This window comes from Marmota monax, unplaced genomic scaffold (genome assembly GCF_021218885.2).
Source record: "Marmota monax isolate L192 unplaced genomic scaffold, Marmota_monax_Labrador192_F-V1.1 WCK01_AAM20220418_F8-fsc00071, whole genome shotgun sequence".
Classification (NCBI taxonomy): Eukaryota; Metazoa; Chordata; class Mammalia; order Rodentia; family Sciuridae; genus Marmota; species Marmota monax.
In genome coordinates this window covers 6,678,270-6,688,340 of record NW_026695217.1, presented here as the reverse complement: position 1 = coordinate 6,688,340, position 10,071 = coordinate 6,678,270, and the positions used below count along the sequence as shown (strand labels likewise).

Here is a 10,071-nt window from a genome sequence, read left to right as displayed (position 1 = left end):
AAAAATCAAAATGAACATGTAAAATTTTTAATGGAATGATAGTGAAAATATTATATTTCAAAAGTTGTGGAATAAGTCTACAGCTGAGATGAATATTTATCATTTTAATTGCATATACTAGATTATAAGAAAAGTTTAAAATCAATGAATTAAGCAGATGTCAAGAAGTTAGAGAAAGTGCAGAAAATTGAACCCAAAGAAAAAGAAGAAAGATAAATCCAGGATTTAATGAACTAGAGAACAACAACAACAAAAAGGAAATGTGAGCAAAACTCAAAGGTTGGATTCTTTGGAAAGAGTGATAAAATTGATTTTTTTTAAAAATCCTAGCAACATTTATTGAGGGGGAAAAAGAGATTAAAATCGCCAGTGTCAGACATATAAAGAGACATTACAACAGAACCCAGCTTTATTAAAGATCACAGGAAGATACTAGGAACAATTTCATGCCAATATATTTGAAAACTTAGATAAATTCTAAATCCTTAAAAAATAAAATTTACAAAAAAAAATTGACACAAGGAAAATATAACTCAGTAACTATTAAGTAAGTTGAACTGATAATTTCAAAACTTTTCCACAAAGAAAACTCCAGACTTGAAAGTACCACCCTGGAAATGCTCACAAGCATGCACCAATATACAGCACAAGAATGACCGTAGCAGCATCACTCCCAATAGCCTGGCCTGGACACAGCCCAGATGTCCATCACAAGCAGAAGAGCAAGTTGTGCCACATTTGAAAATGCAGTACTATTCAGGGATTATCGCTCGACATTAATCTACACAGCCAAGTGGGTGGATTTCACAAGTGAAAGAATATATAGTAGTACAGTTGCATTTATAAAAAGTTGTCAAAATGGCAGAGCTAAACTTTAGAGTATAAGGATATGCATTTTTTCCTTCTGACAAAGCTCTGTTGGGTGAAGCAGGTTTAGGTTTGCAGCAAGGTGGAGACAAACATGCCCATCTAGCTCCCACCCGGCCATGCACACCCTCCCTCTTGCCCTCCCCTCCCACAGAGTGCTGCATTTGCTGTGCTGGTGATCTGTACTGACACACCATCTCAGAGCCCATAGCTTACCTTAGGTTCCCTCCTAGTGTCCCCCGTTCTGTTTTGACAAATGTAAACTTTGGTGGACTTGCCCTCGTAGCATCCTAGGAAAAGCTTCACTGCCCTAAGAACCCTCCATGCTCCCCCCATTCATACCCCCTTCCAGTGAACCTGGCAACCACCAATCCTTTCACTGTCTCCAGAGTTTTGTCTTTTTCAAAGTGTCATATAATTTGAGTCACAGAGTCTGAACCTTTTCAGATTGGCTTCTGTCGCTTAGCAATATTCATCTGAAGGTCCTCCGTGACTTTTTGCTATTGTGGTGGTGATGGTACTGGGGGTTGAACCCAGGGCCCCTTGCATGCTAGCCAAGCATTCTACATCCCTGGCACTTTTTAATTTTATTTTGAGTCAGGGTGTCTCTAAGTTGCCCAGGCTGGCTTTGAACTTGTAGTCCTCCTGCCTCCAGCCTCCCGAGTAGCTGGGATCACAGGCATGATCCCAGCCCTCCATGTATTTTTGTGGCTGTGTGACATTTGTTTTCTGGATGGACCTCCATCTTACTCATTCATCTATTGATGGGACTCTCAGTGCCTCCAAGTTTTAGCAATTGTGAAGAAAACTGCAATAAACATTAATATACACATTTTCACGATAAAAGGATAAAGAAAATTTAGGACATTTTTACCATGAGACCAGGGTAGTGCCCTCCTCTGGAGGACGGGCAGGCAGGGGAACCCAGAGTGCATGCACCAAGGGCAGCTGTATTTCTTCACCTGGCTGGTAAGCACCCCACAGCACTGACTTCCTGATAAATCACTGAGCTGAACAGCCTGTCTTCAACACTTTCCATAGTGCATTTAATTTTACATTTTTAAAAAAGTGATGACAGAAAGATTCAGAAAGAGGGAAGGAGGCAGGGACTGAGGGAGAAAAGCAGAGAGCTAGAGGAGGAAAGGAAGGATGTTGAGGCGTGGGGACGCACCTTATGTGGCCTCAGCCTTCTCAACAATGGAAGAGGCCAGACCTCCTGGAGACACCAAGGGCTTGAGCGGCCTCGACAAGATTTGCAATGACCTGGTGAGCAACACATAGGTTGGAGTCCACTAGAGGCCAGGAAATGATTGCTGAGAAAATGCCACTGAGCAGGAGTGGCCAACTGAGATGCCCAGTAGAGTCCGGCAATCACTTCCTGAACGAGGTGCTTAGGAATCGGGGGAGAGACAAGCCAGTTGGTCAGTGGCAGCTGATTCTCAGGCTCTGAGTCCAGGCAGACTCGTCCTGTCATCGCGGCCATGTGGCGTAGTGGACAAAGTGTGCCCCAGGGGCGGGGGCAGCCTCTTGGCTCCCACTAGTGGTTGTTCAAGAATAAGCCAAGACCCCATCCTGCTGGCTCTCCAGCTTTGCAAGTTGAGCTCAAAAAATCTAAATTTGTCTTGTGATCTCCTATTCTTAAATGTCAATAACTAAGTCAAATTATTTCAAATATTCTTCCAGCCAATCAAGACCCACTCTGTGTCCCAGATGAAGTCGGTGGGGTCGAGAAGCCCGGGTGTGCAAGTGGGGCTGCTGTAGATCCAGCAGCCACAGCCACTCTCAGTCAGCCACCCCATCAGTCAGATTTGGGGTGTGACAGGCTGAGTGACAGAAGCAAAAGAGAGACAAGAAGCCAAGGAAGGGCTCACACCAAGATCCAGGAACCCAGAAAGGCCTAAGGGCCCAGGCCCAGGGAAGGGTCAGATATGCAAGGTCCCCACAGAGACAAAGAGCACAGAAGTGGGAGGGACGAGAGGGTGCGAAGTCGGAAGGAGTTTCAGAAACCAAGGGCTCCAAAAATAAGCCTTTCCCTTTTATCACTTGTCTCTTTTGACGTTAGTTGTGTCAATGTGCTTTTTTTTTTTCTTTTTTTGCTTCCTCCTGATTCTAACATTCTGCAGGCACCCAGAGGTGTGAGGCTGGCAAAGCAATGGGACTTTGGAGCCACAATGCCCACCCTGAGTCAGGCAGCACACATCTCTGTCCCCGCACCACCTCTGTCCCTGCACCCTGGTGGCGCAGTCAGGTCCACAGGCCAAGGCCACCCGTGGTAGGGCTTGTGCTCCATCTACCTCGGGCCCCTGTGGCTGTCTTCCAAGAAGTGCTGGAACAGCGAAAGCGGCTCAGTGTGCACAGGAAGTGGTCAGCAGTTGGGAGCAGCTGCAGGGAGGAGGGCCAGAGAACAAATACCAGAGTTTGGGAAATAGGGCTTTGGTCGAACAAAGTTCACTGTTGTTTTCCAAGAAAGCAGAGCCCGGGTGAGCCACCCCGGAGACACGGAGAGGAGCAGCGGGACTGAAAGTTGCTCCACACCCTGGGCCTGGTACGGTTGGCCACCCAACAGTGACCAGGGCTATTGTTCCCCTCGGGACAGAGGGCCAGCAGCAGCTCAGGGCCAAAGAAGACAGACAGGCAGTCACAACAAGACCAAAACACCGCCAGGGAGACCAAGATGAAAGGAAGGAACAAAAAAAGTTCTAGCCTTTGGACGAGCTATGCAAATTAACACAAATCAATGTCCCATTAATGGCTCCATGGAAAACATGAGCTGCCCACCTGGGCCAGCATGAACCTTTGGAGGTGGAGAGTCCCACATTTCTAGCAGAATGGAGCAGAAACCCATTACCCCCCACACACACACCAGAAGTGCCATCAAGAGACCTGGCTGGCTGCCTTCTGGTTCCTAAGGCCATCATATTTTAGAACTGGACAGTCCCTGGCAAATCCTGCCCTTCGGAGGACATAGGTCATGGAGACACTGGGACAAACCAGACTGCTTACATGCACATTATGGGCAGATTAGCCAACTGAAGGCTTCCGGGTACAAAGCAGGGTTTATTTTAAGAAATTAATTTAGATAGCAGTTGTATTGAAAAGCAACAAGTTTCTCAAATGGTTAGAAATAAGACAGCTTCCCATTTTTCCTAATGCCATACATTTTTTTCACGTTGTTCCTAACAGACCATCTGTTAAGACTCTTCTGTAAACTACCTAAATATCCTTGGAAGTCATTATTACTTTTAACTCAATAGACGTTTGGGTTTTTTTTTTTTTTTTTTGCTTATCTAATAGCATATTAATCCCCATATTGACGTGTTTGTAGCCCGACCACTCCCAACCCAACACCTAGGAGTTCCAGGTGCTCAGTCGATGAATGAATGAATTAATCAGTTGCAAAAACCAAGCCTGCAAATTGGACCCTCCTGCATTTGGGGGATGAGAGAGCATCCTGAACACTCATGAGCTCTTGAACCATACCAACCCCTCCCCATTTTCCTAGCTCCTCCTCACAGCCGCCCCAGGATGGGGTCGGTGTGTGCAATGGTTAGGATCAGGGTGGCCCCCCGAGACCGTGTGTGGAAGGCTTGGTCCCTGGCATCACCGTGCCGAGGAGCTTGTGGAGCCTGTAAAAGGTGGGGTCTGGAGGGAGGTCTTAGGGACTTGCCTTTGAAGAGGTGGGAGGACCCCAGCCCCTTTGTCTTTTTCTCTTTCACCCTTGGTCCATGATATGACTGGATTCTCTCCACCCCATGCCACCACCATGACGTGCTGCCTCACCACAGGCCCCAAACAGTGGGACCAATCAATCATGGTCTCAGACCTCCAAAACTGTAAGTCAAAATCAATCACCTTCTCTCTCCTTATGTCTTTGAGCTGGGTGTGTGATATAGAAACAGAACACTGACTGCCACACTGGTTATCCCCATCTCCCAGATGACTTGGCTGAGGCCAGCAACAGGCAGGACCCAGGTTCAAGCCAGGCCCGCCCAATCCCTGGCCGAAGCTCTCAGGTGGACTGTTAAATTGAATCTTAGTCCTCAGCCCAGTCTATGTGTTCTTACAAACTGTGTGCAGTGTTCTCGGCAGACAAAATCGCCAATGAGGTGTGTGTGGACAGAAGGCCAGGAGGAGGCCTACTCCCCCTGGGGCGTACGGCCACCTCCTAGCTGCCCCTGCTCCTGGCCTTAACCTTGAGTCCTCCCCTCCCCCAGGCCCTAAACCATCCCTAGGCCCTTTGTTCCTCCCCACAGCTGCTCAGCAAAGTCTCTGATGTGAAATTATGATCACAGGTTGTACTTAAAATAATTCCACAAAATGCTCTGCCTCTCTGCGTTGATGAACATAATGGAGGAAAATTTTCTAGAGAAAAATAAAGAATCCACTTTGTCCAAGATTAAAAAAAAAAAAAAAGAATCATGGGCTGCATACATAGCATTTGTTTAGACCTGAAAGATTCTGTCCCCAGGAAGCTGGCCAAATGCTGGAACTTGGGAAACCTGGGCGAGGAAGAAGAGCAGGCTGCTGGCAGGAGCAGAGATCAGGCACATATGGGTCTGTTTAAACTGTGAGGGGGCTGGGAGACCCTGGGTTTCCAGTATCCAATTTCCAGAGCAAGTGGCCGAGCGGCACCTCGCCCCTTCCCAACAGCCTTTCATGCCACCACCACGCGGAACAAGGTGGGCGTGGGCGTGGCTTCTTTCTCCAAGCTAGCGGCCTGTGAACCTAGAGTCCGCACTGCAAGCAGGGCAGGGCTGAACACAGACCTCGAGCTCTGGCCCCTCGCTCCCTGGGCACCCAACCCCTGGGCTAGCCTGAGCCAGCCTGAAGCTCTGTGCTTGCCCTTTCTTCAGGATGGCCCTTCAGCTTGGGGTCCTGTCCCAGGGACCCAGTGATCAGGCCATGAGGAGCTGGAACAAGGCTCTTCCATGGGACCAGCTCCCACCTCAGCAGGCAGACTCCACAGAGGACATTTCCCCCATTTCCTGAAACTTCCTCCAGGGTTGAGCCCTGAGCAGCGTGCAGGTAGAGATGAGCCAATCCCCACAGAGATGATGGCAGGTTTTGCTCCTGTGCTTCTGACCAAAACACCCAGAAACAAGGAGGCACTTGGTCCATAGGCCTGCCTCAGGTGGGACTGCAGCAATCAATAAGGAGGTGCCTCAAGAGCCCCTGTACACACAAACTTCTGTGAAAATAAGTGCTGCCTCTCCCCAAAGCACACAGCAAAAAACAGCCCTTCTGGACACTGTCTGTCTGTCTGTTGAGACTCTCTGCCCGTCTGATAAGCTGGCCTTATCATGCTTGGGGCTTGTGCCTCCCCTAAAATGGTCAGTAGGCCATACCCAAGGCCTCTGAGGCCCTCGAGCACAGTGAGGTATGGGAGCAGAAGACTGGAGCCATTGAGTCCCAGACCCACCACTTCCTGACAGAGAAGCTCCATGCTCCTCTCTGGGCCCTGACTTCCTCACCTGTTAAATTTGGGCATGACTCTGTCCACCTCACTAGGTGGTTCTGAGGGTGCGATGTTGGTAGGAGAGCTTTTAGAGCACTTGTCACCAGAGTGGCAGAAGCAGCAGGGCAGGAGAACCCATGAGCACTCAGGTCGGAGGCAGAGGCATGGTCCGTGGCAATGCTACAGTTCCCTCGCCTCACCTCCATGCTGTCTGCCTGGCTGCAGGTCTGCTTCCCAGACCCCCCAAAAGGAGTGTGGCCAGCCAGCCTCAGCATGGGCTCCCTTCACACCATGCCCCTCTCTTCCTCTCTTAGGAACAATTTTGATGCCTGGGAAACCCTGAGTACCTGTCTTCTCCAGGCTTGCTTTTTAGAAAGAGGTGGGGGGGGGGGGATCCCAGTTTCCTTTGTCTTTGGGCCACATGATCTCCTTCTACCCCACTCAGCCAGGGTGCACCAGGAGTGGGCAGAAGCACTGGTTGTCCAGTGAAAGGAGATGGCATCACTGATACTATTTGGATTCACTGGTGCATGGCAATTAAAACTGTAAAAAGTGGCCTGGCTTTGAGCCTGTGAACCTACAGTCGATGGTCTTGGTCTTGAGACGCTCTGGAGATAAGGCACCTCTCACCAGCAGCAGACCTACCCTGAACATCTATGGCACTGCGTACCCACAGTGACCCTCCTGGGGACCCTCTCCTTACCCCAACGCCCCCGCCAAAGAGCGCGGTTTACTCGGTGGCTCACCACCGCAGCACTCGGGAGCGAGGCCACTGGAATCCCTGAACAGGGGACTCTCCCTCCCCATGCAAGCCCTGGGCCCCTGCAGACCAGCAAAGAAAAAGCAGGGACCCAAGGGTCACGGGGCTTATGACAAGGGCCCAAAGTGCCTCCTCTTTCTTCTCACATTTTCCTTGTTTGCAGACGGCTGCATGTAATGAGGAAATGCTGTCAGCAGAAGGGAAGGAAGCTTCGCCCTGACCCCCAAGGACCTGTGTCCTCCGGGCGTGAGGCAAGAGCATTCCTTCGCTCTGACCCTTGAAGGGCAGCTCCATCCACCCACATGGACCCAAATAGGAAAAGTGGAGAGGAATGGAGCACTCACCCACCCCATGCAGGTGACATCCTGGGGACTCTTCCACACAATAAAAATGACCTAAGAAATAACCCTGAGAGCTGCTATGCCTAGTCTCTCCACATCCCATGATCCCGTCTGACCCTTGCCGTCTCCTCACTGATCCTGTAAGCTTCTTGCTCTTGTTGAATGTCCCCTCACCTCATGGATGAGGGAACTGAGGCCAAAAAAAAGTGGGGGATTCCCCAGGTGGCACTGTAAGGGACGGAGTTGGGACCCAGTCAGGCCTGTCTGAACTCAAGATCACCTTTATTTCATCTCTCAGGCCCTCCAGGGGGTTCAACAGTGCTGTGGCCTGAGCCTCACCGCCTTTCCACTAAGGAGGCCCAATACCCCATGGACTGAGGGGCGTCCCCCTGGCACACAGGGAACCCTGGCCTCTGGAGGTAAGTCCCCTTCCAAACCTGGAGTTAATGATAAAGCTGGAACAACGTAAAGACTTGCATCCCCTCTCCTCCTTTATCAATATGTGACTTGGGCTGAATGCCAAGTCAAACCTCTCCAGAGCCACATCCTCAGTGGTAACTTATTAAAGAGTAAATCAAAGTTTGCTCAAAGAGAAAAGTAAACATCCCCAACTGTCCATGTGAGGCCGGACCCCGAGCTCACTTCCCGGTCGCTCTGTTGACACAAGCTGTGATCCTAGATAAGTGGCTACCCACTCACCGCCCAGGCCCAAAGTGCAAAACTGGGGCAAGAGCCCCAGGACAGCCTGCCCCTGGGACGCAGGAACTGGCAGGCGCGGCTCTGATGGGGTCTGCGGCTCGGAGAGGAAAACCAGACAAAGGCGGCCCGGTACAAAGCCCTGCGTGCAGGTAGCAGCTGCGTGCCCTGCGTCTCTGATTGTGAGGAAGTGGGTCACTCCTTTGTCACACTACCGAGGACCCCCACCATCCTTCGGATCTGTACTCACCCAGGACTACTGGGAGTGAGGAGGGCAGGGCCGCACTCTGGGACTCAGACGGCGGGAGGAGTAAGAACAGCATCCACAAGAGTCAGCCCTCATCACACCACGAGCGTTTTCAAAGAAACAAATAAAAATAGCCAGAAGTGGGTCAGCACTTACAGTGAGGCTGGAGGCAGGAAACTGGGGCAGAAGTTTTATTTCATAAATCCCAACTCGAGCGCTCTCGCCAACCTGAGTCCCTCTTATTTTTCTTCCTTTTCCTTCTCTGACTTCTGGATGCACCAGAAGAGTGTCAAATCCTGGCTTCATCTATTTCCAAGGCTCTTTGCCCTGAGGCTGAGGGGAAGATGCTAAAAGGAGCTGACTTGGAAAGCAGGTGGGAAGGAGATGGCACAGGCAGTCTGCCTCCCTCTGCAGCCTCGGCGTGTTGCCTAGGGGAAAGGGCAGCACCCAGGTGGGAAGCATGAGTCCTCAGACTTTCCTGAACTGGAGCAGGCCTACCCACACCAGCACCCCCTGTACAGCCCCACAGGTCTGTGGCACCTGGGATGGCACACACAGGTACACTTGTACACACAACAGGACACACATTTCCAAAACACATACACCCAGCACACATGCCTGCATAGTCCAAACCCATTCCCACACACACCCCTGACGGGCACACAGTTGTAGACTGTACTCATATACCCACTCAGCTCCCATGCACACACATGGTGCATACACATGGCACCCGTGCACATACACAGTACAGCTGGCTCTCCCCATTGTGAGTTCCATGTCCACGGATTCAGTGGGGGAGAAGAGCTTGTCTTACACCGACAGGCTTTCCCCTTGCCATCATTCCCTAAGTAATGCAGTATAACAACTTCTGCCCTGGCAGGCACACTATGGTAGGTACTGTAAGCAGCCTGGAGATAATCTGAAGTACGTGGGAGAAGCACGTGGACTACATGCAAAAACTGCTCCATTTTATGCAAGGGACTTGGGCATCTGCAGCTCCTGATGCCCTCTGTGGGGTCGTCAACCCCATCCCCTCTGGACACCCAGTAGCCACTTGCCCTACTCCTATGCACACACTGGACCTGCAGAAATCAGAAACTGGCTCCTGCTCTCTGTACCCTTGACCTTGGCAGCTCTCCTTGGCACCCACATTTGGCAGGATTACATTTCCTTGTGGCCTCAGTGACGTGATGGGGCAGATTTATTGGGCTTATCAAAAAAAGAGAGAAGGTGAGAGCAAACTCTGCGGTGCAATCATCTCAGCCTTCGGTTTCAGGCTGCAGGTCCCCAGAGCCAAGACGGAAGAAGGACAAAATGGGGTCGTTGGGTGAGAGTCTGTGTGTGCGGCCAGTGATTTGCTGGAGCTGTGAAATGCGCACTGCTCTCAAATGTATCGTCTTTGAATTCAGCAAAATTCATACCAATCTGGGTTTGGTGGGTGACATAAGCAGCTCGCACAGACCTGCTTGTGCTCCTGCAAACACACAGGCTCAAGATGGGCTAAAAAAAGAGCAGGCTCCGGGACTCTGGAGGAATGCCATGGAAGAGTGGCCCTCCCTCCTGCCTCTCCTCCTGGGGAAGGCCACCGCCCAGAGGCCTAGCGGTCAGCACTCTCACCCAGGCCTCAGGGCTGGAGGAGGGCAAGTGGCCCCCTCTGGGGTTCTGCTGGGATGCGGACTGTGCTCAGGGTCCCTGACAGCCCCAT

The 10,071-nt window shown here is 50.9% G+C and overlaps 1 long non-coding RNA gene across 2 annotated transcripts in view; it reads right to left on the bottom strand.

Annotated features, from left to right (window-relative positions):
• Positions 1 to 10,071, bottom strand: part of LOC124084758 (uncharacterized) — a 54,363-nt gene that overhangs the window by 42,859 nt on the left and 1,433 nt on the right. Inside the window, exon 1 of one of the 2 annotated variants that reach the window (XR_006849218.2) lies at positions 8,370 to 8,456. The exons of the other annotated variant lie outside the window; for it this stretch is intronic. This is a non-coding gene — a long non-coding RNA (uncharacterized LOC124084758). Of the gene's footprint in view, positions 1 to 8,369; positions 8,457 to 10,071 lie in introns of those variants that run through there. 2 annotated transcript variants of the gene reach the window in all.